This window comes from Corvus hawaiiensis, chromosome 16 (genome assembly GCF_020740725.1).
Source record: "Corvus hawaiiensis isolate bCorHaw1 chromosome 16, bCorHaw1.pri.cur, whole genome shotgun sequence".
NCBI classification, from domain to species: domain Eukaryota; kingdom Metazoa; phylum Chordata; class Aves; order Passeriformes; family Corvidae; genus Corvus; species Corvus hawaiiensis.
This window is the reverse complement of record NC_063228.1, coordinates 671,912-696,132: the sequence shown is the minus strand read 5'-3', so window position 1 is coordinate 696,132 and position 24,221 is coordinate 671,912. Positions and strand designations below refer to the sequence as shown.

The 24,221-nt window shown below is 42.8% G+C and overlaps 1 long non-coding RNA gene across 1 annotated transcript in view; it reads right to left on the bottom strand.

Moving 5' to 3' along the window:
- The window catches only part of LOC125334376, a 63,333-nt gene extending 44,457 nt beyond the window's left edge, over positions 1-18,876 (bottom strand). The window contains exon 1 of the long non-coding RNA XR_007207129.1: positions 18,660-18,876. This is a non-coding gene — a long non-coding RNA (uncharacterized LOC125334376). The remainder of the gene's footprint in view (positions 1-18,659) is intronic.
- Between the last annotated feature and the right edge of the window lie 5,345 nt (positions 18,877-24,221).

Here is a 24,221-nt window from a genome sequence, read left to right as displayed (position 1 = left end):
GAGCTCTGAGGGCATCTGACAGATGTCAGGCTACGCAGTCTCCTTAAACCTGGGTGAATGACATTACTGAGACTTCTTTCTAGGAATGCCTGCTGATAAGCTGTCCCACACTGCTCAGGAGTCCAGCAAGGATTTAGGCTTGACAGAGACAAAAAACAAGTCATATGGGATCATTCAAAGGTCCAGGTTCCTGTGCCAAGGGTAGAGTGCCTGATATATCACATACAGGCAGGGCTCCCTGCTGTACCTCGGGGCCGAGCAGCAGCTCAGATCCTTGCAGAGCCAGAGGCAGCACACACAGATTTCTTCCACCAATTCATTGCTCTGAGAATTTACCTACCTGCTCCTTCCATCTCCACGACGATAAATGGCAGATTCACAGCTCAGAACAGCTCTGTGAAGAAGCACCTCCTTTTGGTTGATGTAAATCTCACATGTGACCATCTTACCTGAAGGTGGCTCGTTCCCAGCTGTATCATCCCTTTCTGAAATGGGAGGGGGAGGTCTGTAGGATATAAAAACTGGATAAAGTGTTTAAAATGTGGGCACACAACAGATTTATACAGCTGCACAGCAATGCTTTCCGTTTTATTCTCCAGCCTTTTCCTAGTAATTACTCCCATTCTAGTGGGGCTTTGGTTTGTTTTGTTTTGCTTTGCTGCTGAATTGACAATATAATGGATAGTCGTATAAAACCACTCAGGAAAGAGATCTTGGAGTTAATAGCTCGTTCAGAGACCATCACCTAGTGTGTTTTTCCTCCCATGTGCATCACTGCACATTTATCAACAATGAATTTCATCTGCCATTTTGTCAAAGCGTTTGACAATATGAGCCTGGGGATCCATTCCTGCAGACTCCACTTGCCCTGCAGGGCCTGCTCAGGTGAGTTCACAGACAGGCTGCTCAGAGCTCTCTCATCAGCACAGGGGGAACAAATCTGCTGGCAAACTGCACCAACACAGAATAGTTAACTCCAGTTAAAAAAAACGTGGGCTAAAAGCAGAGGTACAGCAGGGGTGCCCTTCAAAGTTGTGGGAAGCAGGAAGGACCTGGTGGGTTTGTCCCACCAGCATGGGAGCATGGGGACGTGGAAAGCACATAGTCCCGAATCAGCACTGCTTTTGCAAACACCAAGCCACGGTGCAAACGCACATTAAGACAGAATACAAATGAACAAGCCCTCAAAGAGGCATTGTATCATTTTTATGTTACCCTACAACTCCCTGTGGCATGATTTGATGTAGAGAGTAGGCTGCTTTTCTTACGTGGTGCATTCCCTCTGAGAGAGCTCACAGCCCCCACCCTACACCCAGTTCAAGACATCAGCAGTAATTTATGGTTAATCTGTTTCTCAAAGAGACTCTTGCCTTCCCTTCTCAATGCAGAGGGCCCCGTGTTTCTGCTGAAGGCAAGGACAACTCGTGTGAGAGTCAGTAGCTGCAGGAGTGTTGATTCAGACAAAGCACCTCAGAGAGAGGAGTTATCTCAAGGCAGTGAATAATGCCACGGTTATGAGCCTCTATAAAATATAAAAGAGCCTGCAGTCTGGGAGAGGAGTGTTCAGTCATGCCACAGCTCCATGGTCTCCAACATGATGGAGTTGTTAGTCATGAAAGACAGTAAGTGCTCTAAATTCAGGAATTAAGATTTGCTCCAAAACCTAGCAATGTGGATAGAAAAACTGGGTTTGATTTTGGTGGACTCCGAGTGGTTCAAAATTCATGTTTTAGCAACAGTTATAAAAAAAGGCCTTATTTCAGACATATTGGATATTTCCTCAACTTGTGTGTTCAACAATCAAGGCAAAGAGACCTCAAAATTTAGCCCACAGATAGTCTGGGTTATCCTTCCTGAAGGAAAAGTCACAGCAGTAGACACATGAGAAACATATGGCCTTATCAAGAGCTTAATCAACACAGATGCAGACAAGCCTTACTTCTGCAGCATTGAGAATCCAGATGAAAATCCCAAGGTGGTGTTGTTCCCCCGTCACAGCCTCTCTGCAGAGGTCTCACTGTAGCATTTACACAGGGGCACACAGACCTGCAAGTTCAGAAGCAGGGTTTGATTTCTGCAAATCCAGATTTTGACAGAATTTAATGAGCTGACAGCTTCACTGACACTGACCAGTGCTTAATAATTTTTTTTTTATTGTGAGCACCTGCAGTCAGCAATATGCAGGATAATAAAATGCAGCCTGACTTTCAGGAAAGGAGAATGCTACAGCTCCCTCCTATGGCACAATTCATATCCTTTCCCTGATAATTTTTCATAGTGACCTTCCTATTCTAGTATTTCATTAACATTCTTCATTTAGTCAACTAACCTGCAGTGACAATCTCAGGGAAGCCACACTCTTTTTGTGCTGTGCCATTCTGCTTTCCCTTAAATTTGAGATGTCTGACCACAGGAATGCTGGATGATGTAAATTACTTTGGGAAAATGGGTAAAGCTCATCAATCAGGCAAAATAATTTATGATCTTTCCAAACACAATGATTTATCTTGTAATGATTTCCTTCATGAAATGTCATCCAAGAGTTGGATGGCCCAGTTCAGGACCACTTTGGGAAGAGACCAAATGCAAGCAGACTGACACTTCTGGCTTGTGAGATTTGTCAATACACGGGGTACTGGGTTTCATGGGGTTTCTCTGACACTTCGTGCTTTCAGAGCCACCTTCCCCACACCACTGCTCTCCTGGATCCCTTTGATCCCAATGGTTGTTACACTGCTGTCCTTCAAAGCATCTGCTCGAATGGCAGCCTAGAAAACATCAGTAGAGGCAATGAAGCTGATGCCATTATATGAAAAGGGCCATTAAATCACCATTTAAAAAATAATTTTTAACCTACACTATTGGGGTCACTAATTAAAAATCAATTCCTTTCTGTGTTGCAAATCTGACAGTAATTCTGCCTCCAGTGGGTACAGCAAGATTAACAGCACATCAGGTAAATGCAGCTGGGAAAAGACATTTTCATTAGTGATTTATTGGGTGTGAAATTTCCACCATGGTGGAATATTCATGAACAAAGCAGGTTAGAATGTCTCCATAAATATCCATGTTACTAATTACTGCTGAAGCCCACGCTGGATTAAATGTTCACAAAGCAAAACATTCACAAGCCGCAGGAGAATTCTCTAGGACAAGACTTTTAGGGAGAAACCAAAAATACATAAACCCCAATAAGCAGCAGATTAAGAGGTTTTGTACTAATCACGGCGTATCACTTCTCCCATCCCCAGAAAAACAATCAGGCCAACCCCAGAACCCCAAGAGCAAGCAAAGCAAATAATACAGTCTCCATTAGCTGCTTGTCCTGCTAAGGAAGAGTGCCAGGGAGTGATCCTGGGCCTGAAGACCAAATGGTGGAAGAGGCACCAGCTACTCCCTGTTCCCATCCCTTCAGGCTGGAGCAAAACACAGACACATTTTGCCTTAACATGGATGTTTATGGGCAAAAAAGATAAATCTGCACTGTTGAGCAACCAGGATTTTCCTTTTTCTTCCCTTTGGTCCAAATCCTCCACATGACCAATTGCTTAAGCCAAGGTAACTTCTCTGTCAAATGTGGTACTTGGACACACCAAATATTCTCTCATGCTTGGTACTTTCAAACTGGCACAGCTTCAACAGGATTCATTTCCAGTGCAATGGGCTGCACTGTGCAACAAGGCCCAGAACTGGAGAATCAATAGCTGGCCACAGTTAATAATCTGTTAGGTCTTCTCTGGCTTTGATAGCCCCTGAATAACAACATGCAACATAAAGACATTTAGAGAGAAGTGCAATCCTCAGAGTACTTCATGTTTTGTAGATTGGAAGCTCCAAACTGTTTAAAAATAGCTTTATGAAATCCAATTTTGCACAGGTTTGACTAAATGGAAGGAAATGAAGAAGCTGATGAAAATGCAAAAGCAGCAAGTTTAAGTGCATTGAACCTCAGAAGCTGTTGGAAGATAATGGCTTCAGGAGTCATCCATTCTGGCTGCTGCCAGCTTTACACCAGGGCTTCTGCCTCTCTTTTTGAGCTCATTGTTAAAAGCATCATATTACCAACACTGTTGTTGCTGACTAAAATACTTTGTAATGACACAAACATCATTCAAAATCAAATTATCAGATGTTCAGACAACATACTCTAGAATTTAATAGCATGTTAAATGATTGTGGGGAAATGTTCTGTGAAGTCAGTGAAGCAGCAGCAAAAACTAATTCAATTCTCAAATGAGTAAAAGTGAGAAACTGTTCTTATAAAACCAATATTGTAAAAATACATTCTGGCATACACTGCTGACTTCTAGGGGAAGAAGAAGGAATTTCTTCCTCTACCAAGAACCACCTAATTTCGGTGACTGATGTAGTTCACCTTGAATCAAAACTGCTCCATTGCCTGGAATAAGAGTGTCCAAAAGAATTCAATGAGGAATGTCATATGTTCAAAACACCAGTCATGACTCAAAACTACTTATCATTGATCACGCTATGATGAACATATGGATCTCAAGTTAAATGAAATTTGTCTTAAATTTCTGGAAACTGCTAAAGAGCAAGAGCAGAGTCTGTCTCTTACCTTCTGGAGCAAGCAGCACCCTGGCATGAAATTTGCACGGAACACGAAAGGTTTCATATGGCCCCAAATGAGTGAAATGTGCATTGATGATCATGTAGCTCCATCAGCCTTCCTCTGGCAGCACATCCTGGGAGAGCTGCCAGGTGGCAGAGAAACCTACGGCCATTACCTGCTTCCAAACACCTCACATCGTCAAGGAAGGGCTTCATGATACATCATTTCTTGGAGATGGGTTATAATAGTGCTTGAGATTAAGTAATTGAAAGGAGAGAATAAAATTGTGGAACTTTTAATAAGTTGATGAAAGTTTTAATAAAATGCATGTCAAAAATAAGAACACAAATCTTGTTATAAACAAGAAAGCACAGTATGTTTGAACTTTATGCCCCTTATAAGCTCTTTTTTATTAATGTTTTCTTTACAAAGCTCAGCATGTCTTTAAAGCATTGAGCAAGTCACAGCATTCACAGTGGGCCCATATATTGGCTTAGAATGGCTGGTGAAGTGCTCCCTCTCTGTGACAGAAATCAGGATTTATAAACAAATAAGACAGGCAAAAAAGCTATGAAGCTCAACAAATTCATGCTCCCTAGTTTATGCAGAGTTGGTTTCTGTGAATGGGCACAGAACACCAGAAAACTCACTCCCATTTATGCACTCAGCCCAGCCCACAGATCTGGGGTTCTGCCCTGGGAATCCCACCCCATTTCAGCTGGGCAGCACCAGAAATCCCCCCACACTTCTGCACTCCCCAGAAGCGACTACTGCAGAGCTGCCAGCAGAAGTCTCAGACTGAAGAAACTGTCCCACATCTGGAGAAAAAGATCATAGTCCAGGATCTGTGGCTTTGATGAGCAAAATGCCAACACCACCAATGGAAAGAATTTATCCTGTGGCACAGAGCGGGAGCGTGGCACGAATGTCAACAGTATCCCAGCACTGCTGGAAGCGTGGAGCTGTCACACACAGCTCTCCCCTCTGCAGCACACACTGACTGAGGTGCAGATACAGCCAGCATCTGAACTGAACTCACACAGAGCTCCAGAAGAGTAACAATTCATTTTACTTATTGCATCTTGTACCTCACATTTAGTCTTTTCTGCTTCTAGCTATATTATTTAATTAATAACATACTAATAGCCAAATTACAAACCTTACTATTTTGCTGAGCTGTCCAGGGTCAAAAACTATCCCTAAAGAAAAGCAACCTCGAGCTGCTCTCTGTATTTGGGGAAAATGGGCAGCAAAATTTAGCAGATGCCATGCACAATCCTTTTCATGTGAAGCTGTAAATTACCTTCCCAGAAACAGAATTCATTTGCTCTCTAGCAATGGCATCCTTTTCATGCCATTTGTGAACTCAGTAGAAAAGATTTCAGAGAAACCTAATAGATATTAGATACTCTGTTTTGGGGTTCTCAAATGGAATATTTAAGAATATTGATTTTTGTAGTGCAGTTGCATTGTATTCCCAAACATAAAACATTAAAGTGTTTTTAGGCAGATACCTGAAAACAGACATAAAATTTCCATTAGCTACTTTCTCGTAGAGACCTTGCTTTTAGAAAAGTGCTCAAGATAGTGAGGGACACAAATCCTAAGGACTTGTAATTACATTTATAATCCTGTCTCTGCCATTTTTGAAAATAAAAAAAGCACAGAAAGACAAACAAAACAGCAACTCAGGAAGGGCAGCCCCGTGGTCAGCACTGTCTTGGCTCACTTCCCAAATCTGCCACCAGCTTTGTTTTTAGCTGTGGGCCACTAAATGTGTCTTTCTTCTCTCCTAGAGCAGGCATAACACTCTGATCAGGAAATACTTAATAGGCACATATGGGAAGAGGCCATTGTGCTGGTACAATTGTTACACACTTTAAAGGGTAAGAAAGACTGCTTTAGGAATCAAGTAGCATATTTAAAAGTCCAGGTAGGAAAACTAGATAACTCCAAAAGAGAAGGTAGGAAGAACACACAGCCCCTCCAAAGTCAATGGGAGTTTTGCCTTGACTTTACTGCAATCAAGATTTCTGCATTAAACACACCTGGATCCTGTATCCAGTCCCTAAACCTGCTCCATCCGATGCAGTATCACAACATCTGCACCTGTTTCACAACATGTGTTAAAAGCAGTGTACAAGGGGAACACTGAAACCCTGCAGTCAGTGTGCTCAGAGGAGGACAACGTGCTGGCATGTGTGAATTAGGATTGTTTCAGTTTATAAAATCATCTTTTATAAAGACAGGAGGATGACTCCTGCAGCATTCCTATTTCTCAACACAGCCAGAATCTTTCAAAGCCCAGCATGCTCAGAATGAGATCCCAAGTTCCATGTATTACATTGATTTTATAATTGATTATCTTCCCAGGGTCAGTATCTGGAAACCTGTAAGACATAATTTTTTTCAACTGATTTGTCTCTCTGGACAGCTGCTGCTTACAACCTCCAACCTTCCAATAGATGATGACAGCACAGTGAAAGATGGCTCAAGTACCGTGATCATTCACTTCCCCCCTGTGGGCTGAAATCCAAAACGTTCCTACACCTCATTTTTTTTCATGCACTAAATCATCATTGGGAAGAAAGTATCTGGATTTCCACTAATGCAAGGGCATTTAGTTGCTCACCAGAATGTTGTGAGGGCTGATTCAAACACTCCTGGTGTGAAGCAACGTGTACACTCCCACTGCTGACCCCGGTTCCCTCTGCTCAGCAGAAGTTCACCTGAAGACACATCTTCCATTTGCAGCTCAATTCCAACACCTTGGTATTTTAAAGCCTGTCTTTCCAGGCACTTACTGCCTTGTAACTATATAGCTAAGAATCCAAAGCCCACTAAAATCAATGAGAGTCTTCCACTGACTGTGTGAACTTAGATTTAACCCCAGAGAGATTTGGCAATACCAGGCTTTCATATGGAAGCACTGTCCTTAAACCCTGACAGCCAGTCACTGATCTGTGAGGTCCCTTTATGGGTCACAGACACCAAGGACAATGGTGAGGCTGAGGATGTGGCATTGCCACTACTCCTGGCAGGAATACAATTGCAGGGAGCAAAATCATACATCAGGAGCGAGGGAGTAACTGCCTGTGAGTTGTCACCTACCCCTGCTCATCTCCCAAGGCAATCTGTACGGGCAATTCCTGTGAGAAATTCACTTACACACCCCAGCAAGACATCACCAGAGCTGTGTGCAAGCAGGGGCCACCACCACTACTTGGGCTGCAGGGAAGGAGAAACAGGGAAAAACCATCCATGAAACACTGGGGAAAGCTAAGAATGCAGAGAACAACTCCTCTTAGTGGGGGCTGTGCAACAGCAGCCTCCGCTCTCCCGTGCCAGCGTGCTTGCAGCAGGCTGCCAAAGGAGCTGGCAGTGGCCCCTCTGGCAAGAACACCCAGCTTAGTGAGTCTGACTTGTCCAGAGATCCTGGGGACCCTGCAGACAAAGAGCTCACTGCCCTCCGAGCACACCTCTGCAGGCAAGAAGGAACCAGGCTGGTGGCTCCCTTCCAGAGCACTGGCTCCTCCCAAGGAACAGGATTTGTGCCACCAAGTGCAGAGGGACCACTCTGTAATTTTTATTAAACACCACCGCCCTAGCTGGCTTTAATTCCTGATTACTTCTTCAGGGGTTACCACTCCGCCTTAGCTGGCAATTATTTGGCTGTGATTAATTAGTGGTTTCAAAAGTACCAACTTCATATTTACCTGGCTGTATTATAAAGAGCATTAAACCTCTGAACCTTTGCATTTTATTCACAGTAGGACAGAAGTCCAGTTGTGGTCCTCTAGTGCAAAATGTATTATACAGACCTACCAGAAACCAATTCCTGCTCCAAAGACTTTACAATTTAAAGCTGTGATTGAACACTTGTTCACATCCTTATCTTGAAGGAGGTAGGTTGTTCCAAAGACTCCAAAGTGATTATTCATCCTATTAATGAATTCAAGAGCATGTATATGTATTTGCACAACTGGAAAAGGCCACAAGAGTAGGAATAACAGCAGGAGGATATAAAGAGAGATAATTGTGACTAATGCAACAAGCAGTGGTTAGAGAAGAGTAGCTGCCAAGCTGTTGCTGAGTATTTTATTGGCACTGCACTAGTGGCAGAAGTCAAGGAGAGATTTGAAAAAGGACAATGTAGTATTTTGTTGGCTTTTAGGAGAGCTTTCTTGTGCATTATTATAGGAAAAAGCACAAAAATGTCTGATGGAGATTAGATTAATGGCTTCATTTCTAGGGAGTATTAAATTACCTGGTATATTGTAGAAATATTTATAATTTATAAGTAAAATTTACACGAAGCTTAAAGAATTAGTCCAGACAAGAATTATTATATTGAAATCCAAGGTTCACACGTCAGGAGCGTGTTTAACACCCATATCCTGTAAGAGGATCCACCACACACAGGAAGACATCAGTTTTCCTACTTTCCCTGCCTCCGCCCTCATGCAGGCAGGAGTCAGGACTGAACAGTGGTGCTGGGAAGGAACAGCCCAGGGGAGCCACTCTGCTACTGCAGGTGAATGCAATCCCACTCCAGCTGCACCCCTTGTGGATTGCAGGGCACCAGGAGCTGGGCAGGATCCTTCACAACATCATCCATCACTGAGATGCATTACAGAGATGGAGGCTAGCAAACAACATAAAAATCTCTCTCTGCTAAATGATGTTATGGATTGTGGGTTTCCTTCACACGTGTCAGCATTTTCCTTTTAGAGGGATGCTTCCCTGTTGTGGCTAAAACAAATGTTGCAAGCAATAAAAATAGTACAAGGCTACAAAGAGCCATTCATCAGCTTGCAAAGGCCACACAGCAGAGATCTGCAGGCACAGGCATCACAGTTAGCTCAGAATTACCTCAGGCTCAGGGATGGGGGTAGTTTTGTCATTCCCTTCTCTGCTGTATTGCCCATCGAACATTCGCATTTTAAAATTCACTTTACTTCCAAGTTATCTAATTTCTAACCTTCCCTATTTTTAGCAATTATTTGAGATCCCCTCATTTTTCAGGCCATCAAGAGGTACAGACAACATTGCCTGCCCTTTGAATAGGCATTCTGGGATCTGCAGCAGCAACTTTTGCCACAGAAAGCCAGCTCAGGGTGACGAGCATTGCTGATAAGGGGGTCTAACCATCCTACAGAGATAAAGGACAAGCTCCCAAGAGCCTCACTGGCAACAGGCATTATCACATAAAGAGCAGGGTAACTCTTCCTTGGAGGAGTGCAAGGAAGTCACAACCAGCCCCCAGCTTCTCTGGGACACCACAGGGCTGCCTGCAGAGTGTGGCACTACTCAGAGCAAAGACGGGGACAGAGTCTAGATGCAAACCATTTAAACTGAAGTCCTACTATCAGAACATAAATTGAATCCTGTGCTCTCTTCACGCACAGAACTCTCTGTGACGGGTCAGGGGGCTGTGGAAGCTGGTCGGGTTTGCTGGGAGGTGCCCTGTCCTGTGTTTGCTCTCCATCCCGTGCCAGGGAGATGGGGAGCACCAGGACATTTCAGACCTGCAGGTGCTGGAGCCAGACAAAATGCAGCACTGTCACAGAGCTGCTGTGAGTTAGGGCTGAAAGGTAGAAACAACACAGGAGAGAGAAGGAGGTAATAAATATCAGATGGCGAAAAATTTCCAACTGTTGGTTAGCTGGTGAAAAAAGGGATCAAAACTCTTGGGTTTTAACATCTTTATAGATAGCTGCGGCTAGCAGTGCAGTTCAGGAGTTGCCAATACAACTTATTTTTAAATATTCTAAATATAATGCTAAAAATAATGGAAAACTGACTTACAAGGAGTGCCCTTTCTAATAATCTTTAAAACACGTTTATACAATGTCACTTTTTTCAACTTCTGCAAAATGCACTCAAGCAATGGATTCTGTGCTGCAGGGAGGTATTAATTTAGCATTTTAGCGTGAGTCTGTTTTTGCTCAGTTAACTTTAGGCTATTGATGTTTTATTGAGTGAATAAATTAGTCAGGTCCCATTTATTACATATCTTTATTTGGCTTTACATCTTTCTTATGAGCACTGGGGGTGAATGGAGGCAGCTGAGGCCAGAGACTGGTGAGCTGTTGGACACAACAAGGCCTTGGACTCTTCTGATACATTGGCCAAAACCATGGGCATCATAAGCTGCATTTTATCCCGCAGGAAGTCTGTAATGTGCAGGGGAGGCCATGAGCGTGCCTGATCCCACAGGAACACAGTTCCACTGAGCAGGACCCTACTGCTGGCTTGATAAGGGCTCTTCAGCATGAAGACCAAATCAATGTCCCAAAGGGAAGAAAGTCTCTGGAAGCTCAACATTAAAGAAATGTTGATAACTTTGAAAAAAACACACCTTTAAACGCTGAAAGAGCCAATGACTTCGCTCATTCTTTAAAAACCCTGGAAATTTCAGCAACATTACTTCTCTCTCCCTTGACCTAACAGTGATTTCACTGTCTTTGTTCCACACTGGAGCATTCCAGAAATGGAGGGAGCATTAAGGTGTTTGGGTGCCAGCAGCACACTGGCAGAACTGGGATTCAAGCATCTCCTAGCAACCAAGAGGGGCTGGTTATCCCCAGAACATTGTGTTTGTTTTGAGGAGGAGCCACGCTCTAGCTGAGCTTTAAATAGAAGGCCTAAGTAAATAATTTTACCTGTTTTGTAACTCCTACCATATAACCAATATGCCTTCTCCTGTACAAATCCTGAGCTGAAGCAGCTGCTAAATCCCTCTCCTCTAACGACTTCTGCTGTGAAGCAAACTAATTGTTTTTAAATGCTGCTCAATACTTTGCAAAACTAAACTGAGGATTAATGGTTTATAGTTTTCATTTGTATTTCCACTAGAAACAAGAAAAGCAGCCAAGCAAATATCCAATTGCCCCTGTGTACATCTCTGGTACAGTGTGACCAATAAATGAGTTCTGTGTTTTTCAAAGAAAAGGAAAAAATCTGTCCTGCAACAAACTTGCCTTTACCTCTTTGAACCTTGGCTGCTGTGAATTCTCAAGGCAACAGTTTCCCTTCTGAGACTATTTCTGCTTGCAGGAAAAAGATCAAATCCTGGAACGGGGATATTATACACCCATCTTTTCCACGGGGTACAGTAACTGATCATGTTCTTCTGATGCCTCTGTTCAATAAAAGCTAATGACTTATAGATGTAAACAGTATCAGTTTTTTAGCTAAAAGAATTGTAATTCAGTACTGAGAAGGTTTGGTCTCCCTGGCATCCAGCCAGCTTGGATTTGGACAGGGACAGTGCGGCTGAGTCACTCCAAGGTTTAAAGGAAAGTTTCAAGACTCCCAATGAAAGCAGTGCTTGAAGCAACCGCTCACGCTTGAGATGTCTCTGCTTGTGTGACAGGCCTGAGCACAGAGATTTACTTCCAGCTGACATTTTGCCACTGTTTTACATAAGAGGCCAAGCTGGAAAAAACACAGTGCACACAGGTGACACTTCCTATATTTTGGGAAGGTTTTAATGACTTTTTCTTCACTATATACTATTAGTCATGAAATTCATCCAGGGCTTTGCAAGAAGTATTTAACTGCAGCTAACACAATGAGACAGGTGAGGAGATCCCCTCATTTCCATGCGGATGATGCTGAGCAGCTGCTTCACAGAAAGGCGAAATTTCATACAAACATCGTGATGAGAACTGAGCACAAAAGGAAGCACCATTCATCCCCCTGCCCTGTAACAACTTCCAGCAATGTCTGGCCAGAACTGGTCATCAGCTAAGAGCCCAGAGCCCTTGATGGGCCACTCCTACCCAGGACCCTGTGCCACATCTCTGAAACGCACCACGACCTACGGCCAGGACACAAAGCCTCCAAGTGGGGGCTCAGGATGGAGGGGAACCACCAGAGCTCCCTGTGAGGTCTCTGGGTTTCTTTAGGACTCCTGTCCCACAGCTGATGGGATTTAAACTCCAAACCTGGAAGACCTGCTTGGGTAAGTTTAAAGCTGTGAGGCTGCATTTGAACCTGACCAAGAGGAACAGGATGTGACTAAAACACAACAAAATACAAAGCTTTGCATAAGATTTGCTACCCTCAACCAAAAGGTCACAAGAGAGGTGAGACTTGAATGAAAGCATGGCAGTTGCAGTTCTGTATTATTTCACACCAAAAGAACTCCAACATAACTTTGGGCATCCTTTTGTATCTTTTCCCTCACTATTGGTACTAAACTGCCAGGAACATTGGGACGTTAGGAAAGTGATTTATAAAACACCATCACTATGGTCAGTGTAGCTGCAGTTACCCCACACAGCTGTGTATAACATACACCTTTACAGTTACCCAGGTGTCCTTCCCTCTTTCAACTCAAGCTGGCCTGCACAGATGACACTGAGAAATCAGAAACGCCTTGCAAAATAGTTGTGCAAGTTCATAGGTTAAAGTCTTCAGTATTTTAAAGCATTTTTGGAGTAGAATCTCATATTTTCAGAATTTAGAACAATCTCAAAATATCATTTCTTGGCATTTACATTACATTTGAAAACAGAAACATACTATAAAATCATAATAATTCAGTGTTTTCCACTGAATCCTAAGTTACTAAATGCATTGCTTTTAAGGGGTATTTTAATACTACCTAGGAAGATAAATAAAACTCTGCACAGACCACAGGTCTGCAAAACCTCCCCTCAAGGAGAGGGGATGCCCCAGGCTCTGTTTCTCTCCAGTCATTCTCCAGAAGCACAAAATCTCTTCTGCTACTCAAAGAGCTCATTTCAGAGCCATGTCTTGGTGTGGCCGTGGTTCCCAACACCTTACACAGTGCTGCTGAGAGAGATTGATAAAGGCAGTGGGAACAAAACAGAAATCGCAGTTTAAGATGAATCAAGGGATCAAGTTTCAGGGCCAGACAGTCTTTTTTTGTCTAGGGGTTGTTTTGGTCCTGACAGCCTCACAAACACCAGCAGAAAAAATTCGGTGAAACTGAAGTTTTGCCTTCAAAAAGAAACAAAGAACTTCTGTACAAATACTGAATTCTGTGAACAGATTCTTTTTTTATTACCTGCTTCAAAAAGTCATCTTACAGCAAGTGTGTTGCAGGAGCTCACAGTACCATTTGTCACACTGGACAATACCAATGCTGGTATCGACTTTTCCCCGCTGTTCACTGTAACTGTAATGAATAAGATGTCAACTTGTCCCATTTGAGTGTTTCTCCTGCTTTTACTCCACAAGCACAAATAGAGTTGTGCATAAATATGACTTTTTGTTAAATAAAAAAATCCATTTTGCAGGGAGGTGGGTCTGAAACACAGCAGGGTCTGCTATTGCACTTACCATGAATTAACTGAATCATCTCATATTTTCAACACTTCAGCAATTACATCTGTATATAATTACTATGCAAAGCACACTCATATCTGAGTACTTAAAAAGATCTCGATGCAACCTCTTGGGAATCTACTCCCAAATGTGTGTGCAAGGGTAAATGTGAAAACTCCCCTGGCAATGTGTGCACTTTGGAAGCTCTTTTTAGTGGTCAGCCAGGACATGAGGCTCCAAGAAATGCACTCCTGTGACACTGATAGGTGACTCCAGGAAAGGACCAATTTAGGCTCAGCACTGCAAAACCTCAGTGAAGTCTTTTTCTCAAAACACAGCTCCTAAAGCCCCTGGAACTGTTCTGAGAAAACAACAGAGCTGTAATGGAAGAAATAAGAAAATAATGAAGCCACGAATATGACACCTATTCACAGACACCTGTAAAAATATTGAGCTATTATTACTGGATGCATTTCTAACACAGTAGCAGTGTCTCTCTAACACAACATTTCAGGATTTCAAAAAGGAGTAGAATAATGTCATGTTAGTGCCTCTTGCAAACATATAACTGGAAAAAGGTGATGTTTCCTCTAAAGAGGGAGCAAGGTACCAGCTGTTGGTGGGTCTCTGAACCCTCCTACCCTGGGGTAATGCATTTTGGAGAAAGAAACTTTAATCTGACATGTAGATAAACTGCCTTTCAATGTAGGAATGTATGAAATTGTTTTATTTCTTTGATGCCAACCCCTTCTCTGTGGTTATACCTATGCAAGGGATATAGGATGTAACAGCAAGGATATAAGATGCTCTAAGTGGAAATTGAAAGCAGTCTGGGGGTATGGAACAGAAGTTAAGAGCTATAGCAAAGAAGATAAAATCTGATTCAGGTCTGAGTTTTGGTTAAGCATGTAGGTACCTCGTAATGGGAAAGGATCTACTTCAACACATTGTCATCAGGAGTTAGTGAGTCATAAATGATGGGATTTGATAAGGAAAATGAACTTCCCAAAATACAAAGATTTCATTAAAAAAACCCCAAACACCTCACACTCACTGACACTAAAGTAAAGGTAACTCATTCTGTGCATTAGGCTGGGAGGGAAGGAAGGTTTTGGTAAACTAATAAAGAGATAAAGATGATTAGGCCCATAAAACTAGAAAGATGGAGTTCCATTATCCTATCCTGTACTGCCTACTGTGCACTCAAATGTGTTAAATGAAACCTTCAGCTGTACAACTTCAGGATGTTAAAAACAACATAATAACAACATGTACTTGGATGCTAATAAATGGCACCATAAATAGACATCAACTTTAGCAATCGAGGGAAATGCTCAGAGGTCTGTAATGGAACTCCCATGGGACTAAACCAAACTCCAGCCCTTAAAATACTGCCTAAAGTAGGACTAGGAAGAGATTTAGATTTAACAAAAGAATTCTGTATTCAAAAAGAAATTAGTTACTATGTGGTTTCACTTACACCATATTAAAATATGGTGATAGGATTCTGTTATCCAAATGTAACTTCTGATACTAAAAAATTTTCAATATGAAAAAGAAATCTGCAGAATTATCATGCTTGGGAGTCTGTGCTCCTGTGCTCAATTCTTACCAGATTTACAAGGCATCAGGGATGCTACTCTGAATTAAGTACAAGAAAGCTTTGCTTCACTCTGCAGAACACATCACTAATAGAAAATGAGAGGCAGCAACACCACAAAGCCTCATAGAGGAAAATGGAAACACTCCTTTCCTATGATCCTTTGTAAATGGTCTTCTGCATTCTCAATCCAGCTCTGCCATTGACATTTCCAGCTTATTCAAAGTCTGTCACAAAAAGTTTTACAGACAGTGCAATGCACCCATGGATGGAGAGAAGAGACAGGCTGTGCTATCTTCCACTGGCAGAGACTGGTAACTCCTCCTCCTAACACAAGCACCTAAGTGTGATAGCAGCTTAGGAGGTGTGAATACCACATCCCTCCCAAGAAGTTAGGACAACTGCTTCAACCTTTTTTTTTTTCCCTTTTCCCAGAATTGTAAATATATTTGGATATTCAGAAAATTCATTCTCTTACCACTTCAACTGGAGCACTGGCAATGGCTGGCCACGAGGATGCCCAACAGTCCCTTAGAGGGCCAGCCAAGACCTCTCAGGGTGCCTGTGTAACTTGTATTTACTGCAAAGTGTGTTCTACAGAGAGCACACAGGTCTGGAAACATCAAAATGTGTCATTGAAAATTATGCAGCACAATCTGAGCGTGTAACAGTGGTGAGACCATATGGAGAACTAACAGCAAAGGTTTAAAGACACACACAGAGCCTGAGTCCCGGGCTGCTGCAGGGTCTGACTCCCATATGGAAAGGGCACTCTGCTGCAAGTCATCTTCTCAGGGCACAGCCCCCCGTGGAACATGTCTGAAGTGAGAGTCAGTACTTCGAGCTGCTCTCCAGACTGGCATTTAACAAGCTGTCAGGATGACTTAAAAATAGCACAGGATCTAACTGCAAAACAGAGTTCTGGTTTGCTTGTTCTGCTTTCCCTGCTGTGATTTTATCAGGAATTGGCCGGCTTAATTTAGCTTTGCTAGTTGCCAGGAAATAGCATAATTTTGTTTTAATTTTGCTTCTTGGCTGGGTTTTCCAAATGAATCCACCACTAATTGCCCCTCCGTGAGTGGCTCCAGGAGCTCACACCAGACCCCGGACCAGGAGTGCTGGGCCCTGTTCTTGCTCGCACTGCTGATGACAATGTGGGCACCAGGCAGCCCTTGTGTCCCCTCGTGCTTCCATGCCCACATTTACAAAAGAGAGTTACAGCTACTGCCCAGGCTGGAAAGCTGACACATTTATAATGCTCAGAACCAGAAATACCTCATTACAGCATTACTTTGTGAAGGTGTAAGCTTTTGGGTTGACTTGGAAAGAAGTGTGAAATAAAGGAATATAAAGCACCTGCAACACTGACACTGAAGCTGAGACATCTTCCAGCTGGCTGTGACTTTGCATTGCTTGCAGGACTGAGATCCTCCTCCAGCTCAAGCAAGAGCTGTTTTGTCAGTTTGAAACTAATCCAGCCAAGGTAAAAATCAAGGTTTAACTAGCACAGATAAAATGAGAGTGATCATGCAGCTCTTCAAAAGGTAATCCATTACCTTGCTTAAAATTTAATATTCAGACATAACAATAACATGCTTTTGAACAGGATTTAAGATTACAAGAAGTAGAGAGGTCATTTGGAAAATGTCGCAGCCTTGGTAAGCAGATCCAGGGATGGCTGAATGTACCCAGGGGCACATTAAAAGATTAATCTTTCACATTTAGAATTCATCAAGACATAGTATGAGGATCTATTGGATTTCTGGTTTATCTGTCGCTATCTTTCAGCTTGCCTTTTTGCATTTTGATATTTCAATGTCTTGGACTTGGCTTCCTCCTTCGGATACAGGTGAAAACTATCCCCAAGGAATTTACAAAGTTCCTCTAGTTAAGAAGTGATAACTTTACTATCTGTTTGCAGAAAGACCTCAACACAGCTAGTCCCTGGGTAGCTTCCTTTTTCACTTTCCTTAAGGTGTTCTGTAGAAAAATACTTTCCAATATTTTTGAGATCAAGTTCTCTTCTAACAATCCTATTTTTACTTTGCTTTTATGAGACTCTGAAGAACATTGCTTGGTCATCATCCAGAACTGTGTTTCTTTTCATGTATCAAATTCCATCTGTAACTGTTACCCAACTGCACTAAGACTATGCTTTAGCTAAGCAATCTAGAAATACTGCTTTTCCACCCATTTTCCTTTTCCAGTCTTTCCAGTTCTGTAACTAAGTCTTCCTTGGTAAAACTAAACCTAAAACTACCCCAGCCCTGGCTTATTTCTTGTCCCATCACACAGATCAAATTAGTAAAGAGATCTTCTACAATCAGAAACCATGAACTTGTGTTGCTGGGTTGTTATGTAAAAAACCAAGCCTGACCTTATTTCCCAGTGAGCACTTCCTCCACCTCCCACCTTCACAGGTGTCTTGCTCCCTGCTAGGCACTTTACTGATCCAGGACTTCCCAGATTCTGGCAGCAGCTTCCTACATTCCCAGTTTCAAAGACGGGAACCAAGATGTCCACGTGTAAGCCCCAAACATGACCTTGCTGCTCTGTCTGGTTCTCTGAAATCTGACCTGCCTAAAATCCCTGCAAGGTTCATGGATCCTGCTCCAGGTAAGCTTCTGCTGTCCCTTCTGCTCACCGTAATATACCTCAAAGAGCAAACTTCTACTTGTTTTTGTATATTTGAATAAATCCCTCCCCAAAACAATTCAAAGTCTTCCTGCGTTACTGAAAAGTTAATTTACACATGTAGAGGATGCTGCTGCTTTTAGGAGGTGCCTCTTGCATACACTGAAGAGGAATCTGGGAGAGTTGTCAGACATGAGTTTCTCTCTTCTTGTTATTTTCACATAACCCTCCCCAAAAGAAATAATTAGAAAGCAAAATTCTCCAAACTCAAAGTACAGAGAGGAAATGTGGGCAAAAAAATCATTTTTTTAAAGGTTCCAAGAAACAGAATTTGCATATCTTAAATCTATAGGCAGCCCTGCAAACCATATTTCTTTCTCTTTTGAAAGCAACTGCTCCCTGCATTCACAACTCAGCCTAATAAATTCCATAGCAACCCTGTGAAGTGCACGAATAATAGACCTCAGTAAGTCACAACAAGAACTTGAAGAGCCGAGGACAGAAAGAGGACCCAAAGCTGCTTTGAAACACCTGATTTCTCAGGACACTTACCACCCAGCACTGATACGGCCTCTTCCAATGCTCCAAACGCAGTCTGTGTCTCAGCTGCCTCCAAACCCAATACCACTCCTGCTCTGGAGGACTGAGCAGGCCTGGAAGAGCAGGGCCTGAGGTCAGTTCTGGTGTCACAGCATCCTCACAGGCAGCTGTGTGCAGTGACAGGACCAACCAGGGGCAGGGAAGCACCCACCAGGAAGCAGTCCGTTGATGTACATGGTTTGTGGAGTAACACGAATTTGTGAATCCTGTCACAGTAACAAAAGAAATGCGTAAGAAGTTACATAAGATATAAGAAAAGCGTATTTTTGGTTGCAATAACTACTGAAATCTTTAGTTAAGAGTTACATGAATATTTATTCTCTCTCAATCTCTAGCAACTCCCCATTTAGCTCTAAGAAGGAAACAGTTAGATGTGCACATTATCTGGTCCAGCTAAGTCAAAGAAAATGAACATAAATAAAAACATTTCAGGGCTAAAATTATTTCTTAGGACATTCAAATAACTGATGGTTTCCCTAGAAATGCTGGGCACTGACAGTAACAAACCCAGGCAGGAAATTACTTGGGTTTCCTGAAGAAAAGACCAGGACCCACTGTCCACTTGGGAAATTGCAGCAGCCTGGGTGCATCCATAGATCCTCATCTCATAATGGTAAGGACTGAGTGTAAGGGGCATGGCAAGCTCTAGTAATGGTTTTGCTGGTGCCAGATTAGGAACAAACTCCACTGGGGATGCAGGTGAGGAGCTGGGAAGCCAGGGAGAGGACACGGCAGCCTGGCAGGCAGCCTTGGAGCCAGCCGGAGGGCACCCACGGCGGGGAGCAGCCTTCAGGGAGACCATGCCACGAGCAGACAAAGGCTTCAGTCCCCAAAGCTATTTAAATAGAACACAAAATCCTAAACAAGAACAACACAGCTCTCTGAATACAAAACACAAATCTTCTGATTTGAAAACAAATCCTGCCTCGCTTCCCACCACCGTGTCCTTGCAAAGTTGCCCTTCCTTCCTGCCTTGCTTTCAACACAAAAAACTGTGACTTCCCCACTCACGTGTCTTTGAGACCCTCCAGATCTTGTCTGCCTGCAGCAATCCCACTTCCCTTCTCCCACTGCCAGCTGTGCCCCGAGCTCATGCCCTGCGTGTGTGCCTGCTCCTGGAGTTTGTCCTGCAGCACTGCGGCCGTGCCTGCTCCGAGGCCAGCGCTCCTGCCATCCCAGGAGGTCTCTCTGGCCAGACCACGGAGACCCATAAAGCAGCCCTGACACCACAAATGCTTGTCCTTGGAAAATTCAAAAGGGAGGAGCAAGAGCACCTCTCATGCTGTAAGGGACCAACGCAGTGATAAGAAACCCACCAGCCCCTTGCTTTTCCTGTAATGCCAGCACTGGCTCAGTACACCAAGCCAGAGCATTTAGGAAAGAGCAGCAATTAATCTGGAATAATGGCAGGCAGGCAGAGAGACAGCTCAGAGGCAGCTCTGTGCATGCAGATCATCATGTAAAGTGTCCCATCACAGAAACAATCAGGGCTCTGCCCTCACAGGAAAATGCCAAGATGCACCTGCTGGGGAGTTTGCTCACCCTTCCTGCAGCTCCATTCCCACTCCTGCCCTGGGGGAGTCCCCACCCATCACCATCAAGGCAGTTGTGATAGCTCCAATGGCTAAACCACTTCTGGTTTACAGGATTTATATTTTTACTTTCTCTATTTATCTGGAGAAACTGTCAAGATCTTCCTTCATGCGACCACCAAACATTTAGGAACGCACGCACATATCTCATGTTGGAAATATTTGAAACTACTGACTGATCTGCTTGAAACCTGATTGCTGATTAGCACTCTCTGAAAAGCAGTCCAGGATTTCTATCACAATCTCACTTTTTCCTACATCTCCTGGCATTACTATTTTAAGTACAGAACAAAGAATGGGAAAACACAAAGACAGGAATGAATATACTTCCCAGAAAAAAAATCTGCTCTTTGAATTTTGTTCTAGGAGCCAGCAGAAATCCAATCCTGTTGTGCTTTTATCTGTCATCTTCCCTAGAAGGTGTTATTAGTTCAATTAGCAGAGCTATCCATACTGAAATTTCTCCTTCTGTCTTTACTTTACAGCTCTTGAATGTAAAATTCAAGAGGCAGGACTTTGAGACACAATTTATGGCAAGTTTGAGAATCTTTCAGTCTTTTACCTCGTTGCCACACACTAAGCAGTGCATTTAACTCCTGTTCCAGGCTGTGGTAACAAACCTGTGCAGAGCTTGTCTGTAACAAGGGGTAGCTGCAGCCAGGCCACCCCACAGCAGAGCCTCCCCAGCATTCGGGTACTCAGCAAGGGCTCGGCAGCTCAGCCCCAGCTCCTGTCAGGGACACAGGACCTGCACAGCTCGACTGGCCAGCGTGGCCACCAGCTGTGGGACTGGGCAGGTGAGGGAGGTACCCACACAAGAGCACACGGGCACAGAGACCACCTTCAAAAACAAGAAGTTAATGATTTGATTGAATGCTAATCCTGCCTTGCTGCAACAAAGTCATCTCAGGCAATAAGGCAGCCTGTCTGTGCTTCTACCATTATTATTCTATGAACACACTCTACCTTTTATCCTGCCTGAAATAATATTGACTTATACCTTTCCTTAAGGGCAGTTTAAGATGCGAGTGAACTGCTATCTCTGCACTATCTGAAACAGAGCAAACCTTTTCTGTCAAGTCTTCACCTCTTCAAGAAACACACACCTCCACTTGCATGCATTCAGTGCTGTGCCTGGGAGGGAGGCTCACAGTGTCTGGTTCAGCTGGGGACTCAAAGGGAAGCCGATTCCAGGGGCTGCCTGCCATGGTCACTGCTCAGCGGGAGCCAGGGGCGAGCGCCTGACATTTCCAAAAGCTGGGCTTTGTGACTGCAGAAACCACACACTCCTCACGTCTTCCCGTGAGCCCAGCAGCAAAGTCAGAGAGCTGCCACACAGGAAAGAGTATTTGTTTCTTCTCAGTCTCCTTTTCCCTCCAGATCCATTGTCTCATTCCTTTGTACCCTGTCCAGAACAGGAGGTTGAAGGATGCAACCCAAAATCTCCCAGTCTTAGGGTAGCCCTACAAACACAACTCCTACAAGAATTACACTTCGAGAATGAGCTTCCAGGAGAATTCCAAATGCTGTCAACAGGGCTGTTCAACATGTCTGAAAGGGCAAAAATACTAATAAAGGAGTCAAAAGAGATGAATTATATGAGTCAACCTGGCCTTTGCAGAATACATGTGATAATTTTGCAGAAAACAATGCAAGTAGAGGGGAAGCATTCAGTAGCTTGGTGTAATATTGCCAGCAGTTGTTACCATCACAGGATAGTGGTCACCAGCAGGATCTGTAAATTTGTCTATCTTTAGAATAAAGAGGCATTTCAAATATTACAGCTGTATATGCAAACACTGACTTTCAACAACACAAACTAGGTGTTCTTTTTGTATCTTTATTTAATAAAGTCTAGTCCAAAATACAGTCAAAAGCATGCCTTTATCTGAAGTCTAAAAATCCTTTATTGGTAGACTGACATCACTGCTGTTTCTGTAAACTGTGAATCAACTTCCCACACCTTAAATCAGCAAATTACTGTATCATTTCTCTTATGCTTGTCATTCAGAACACTTCACCTCAAGAGGAAAGAAAGAATTTGTTTCTTTGACAGTGGCTGATAATGAATATACTTGTACAAAGGCATTTTATAAGGGTCAGTAGCCTGTTACAGAGGGATTCTTATACAGATTTCATCACAGAGCAAATGAAGAACATGCTTTTGCTGCTATCGAGTCATATCCATTCCTGAAAATTACTGTGGTTCCTCTATTTACAGTGTGATTGAGACAAAGAAGGCAAAATACCAGGTCAGTACTCACAGCACGGATCAACAAAATCGGTACTACAACAATACAGAGATTATGAATATGATAAAGCACTAGAAAACATTATGTTACCATGTATCTCCCATCATCACCTGCCACGCTGGACCGGAATGGAGGCAGGGCAAGGCTTCGCGGCACTAAAGACATCAATCCACGGGTATCAGGCAATTTCTGTGCTGCTATTCCAGCTGTGTTACAGCTTCCACAGGCTGGTCATGACCTTGTTTGAAAGGCAGGTATACATCTCTATAAAGGTAAGTAGGAATACTAGTCTTCTCTTTCTTTTATATTTATTTCTTTTGTATTATCCAATGTTTGTGGAATGTCTCTCACTAAACCATAATTCTGCATTGAAATAGCATTAGTAACTTTTCTGCTCTGAATCTACTGGTTTTCCTATCAGCACTTCAACTTTCAGAACTGAATTTCTGCTTCTGAACCACATTTCAGAAGGTTATTTTTGCTAACAATTTATATTGTATTATTCTTATTACAGAATAGGCTTGAAAAGAGAGCAATATCAAAGGCTTTCAGTTTCCAAAAGCTGAAGAGCTGATGGGAACAGAGGGAGCCCCATTTCTAACCCAAAAGCACAAACCTAAATTGACACAGTGTGTTAACAAAACAAAACAATTCAGAACAGAAATTAGAAAACATAACAGACAGAAAGAATTGATTAATCCTATTGATTCAGAGCAGCATTGTGTGCATTTAACACTATCTAGAAATAAGACTCTTCCTACTTTAGAATTTACACATCTGATGGAAACACCATTACATTAAGGACAACGAATACCAGGAAACAGAGCCACCACCCCCATCTCCAAACAGTACAAAAAACTTTCCAGCTTTAGGCCTAAGACAGCTGAGACCACACACCTCATGACAGAGAAGAATAATAACCTTATATGTAATCTGGTATCAGATGATCAGCTGATCTTTAGAGTCTTTTCCAAGAGTCATCTCCTTCACAACACCTCTGAGATAGATACATCTCCAAGGCAACTTTCTGGCTGTAGATAATAATCATTATGTGTGTAGAAACAGTGGACATTTAGTGCAGATAAGGATAGAACAAGCTCAGTGTTTGGTCCAAAGCTGCCAGGAGAAAAGGGATAATGAGATTCCAGATGACTAAATTGATTTTAAGCTACTTTCACACTTATATCACTATCCCAAGGGCCCTTTCCTCAGTCACTCCAGCTCATGGCCTAGGCTATTTAAACTGCCATTCACATTAAAATGTCAGACTGTGAATTGTAAGGGCAAGACAGATTCAGAGATTTGCCTCCAGCATCTCTGCTGCAGAGGCTGTAACTTCTGGCAACAGGGCAGAGCTGGAACCCAGGAGCAGCAATGGCTGAGTCACTGTTAACTGGGTCAAAACCTACACCCAGAATCATGACTGGTGTACAGTGAGGATCTTGAGGATAGAGATATCAAAATTTAAGACAACAGGTATTTAAAGAAATAGAACTGAAACTGCAGCATCAATTCTCCACTAAATGTCTTGCTGTGAATAAAAATCAATGATAATCTTGTCTCTAACTTTTTAGGATGTGTTCAACAGATATATTACAAAGACTCTGAAAGCTAATGGAGCCTGGAATATGAGTTTCGTCCTTAAAACGATATGTAACGCAATTATGCAT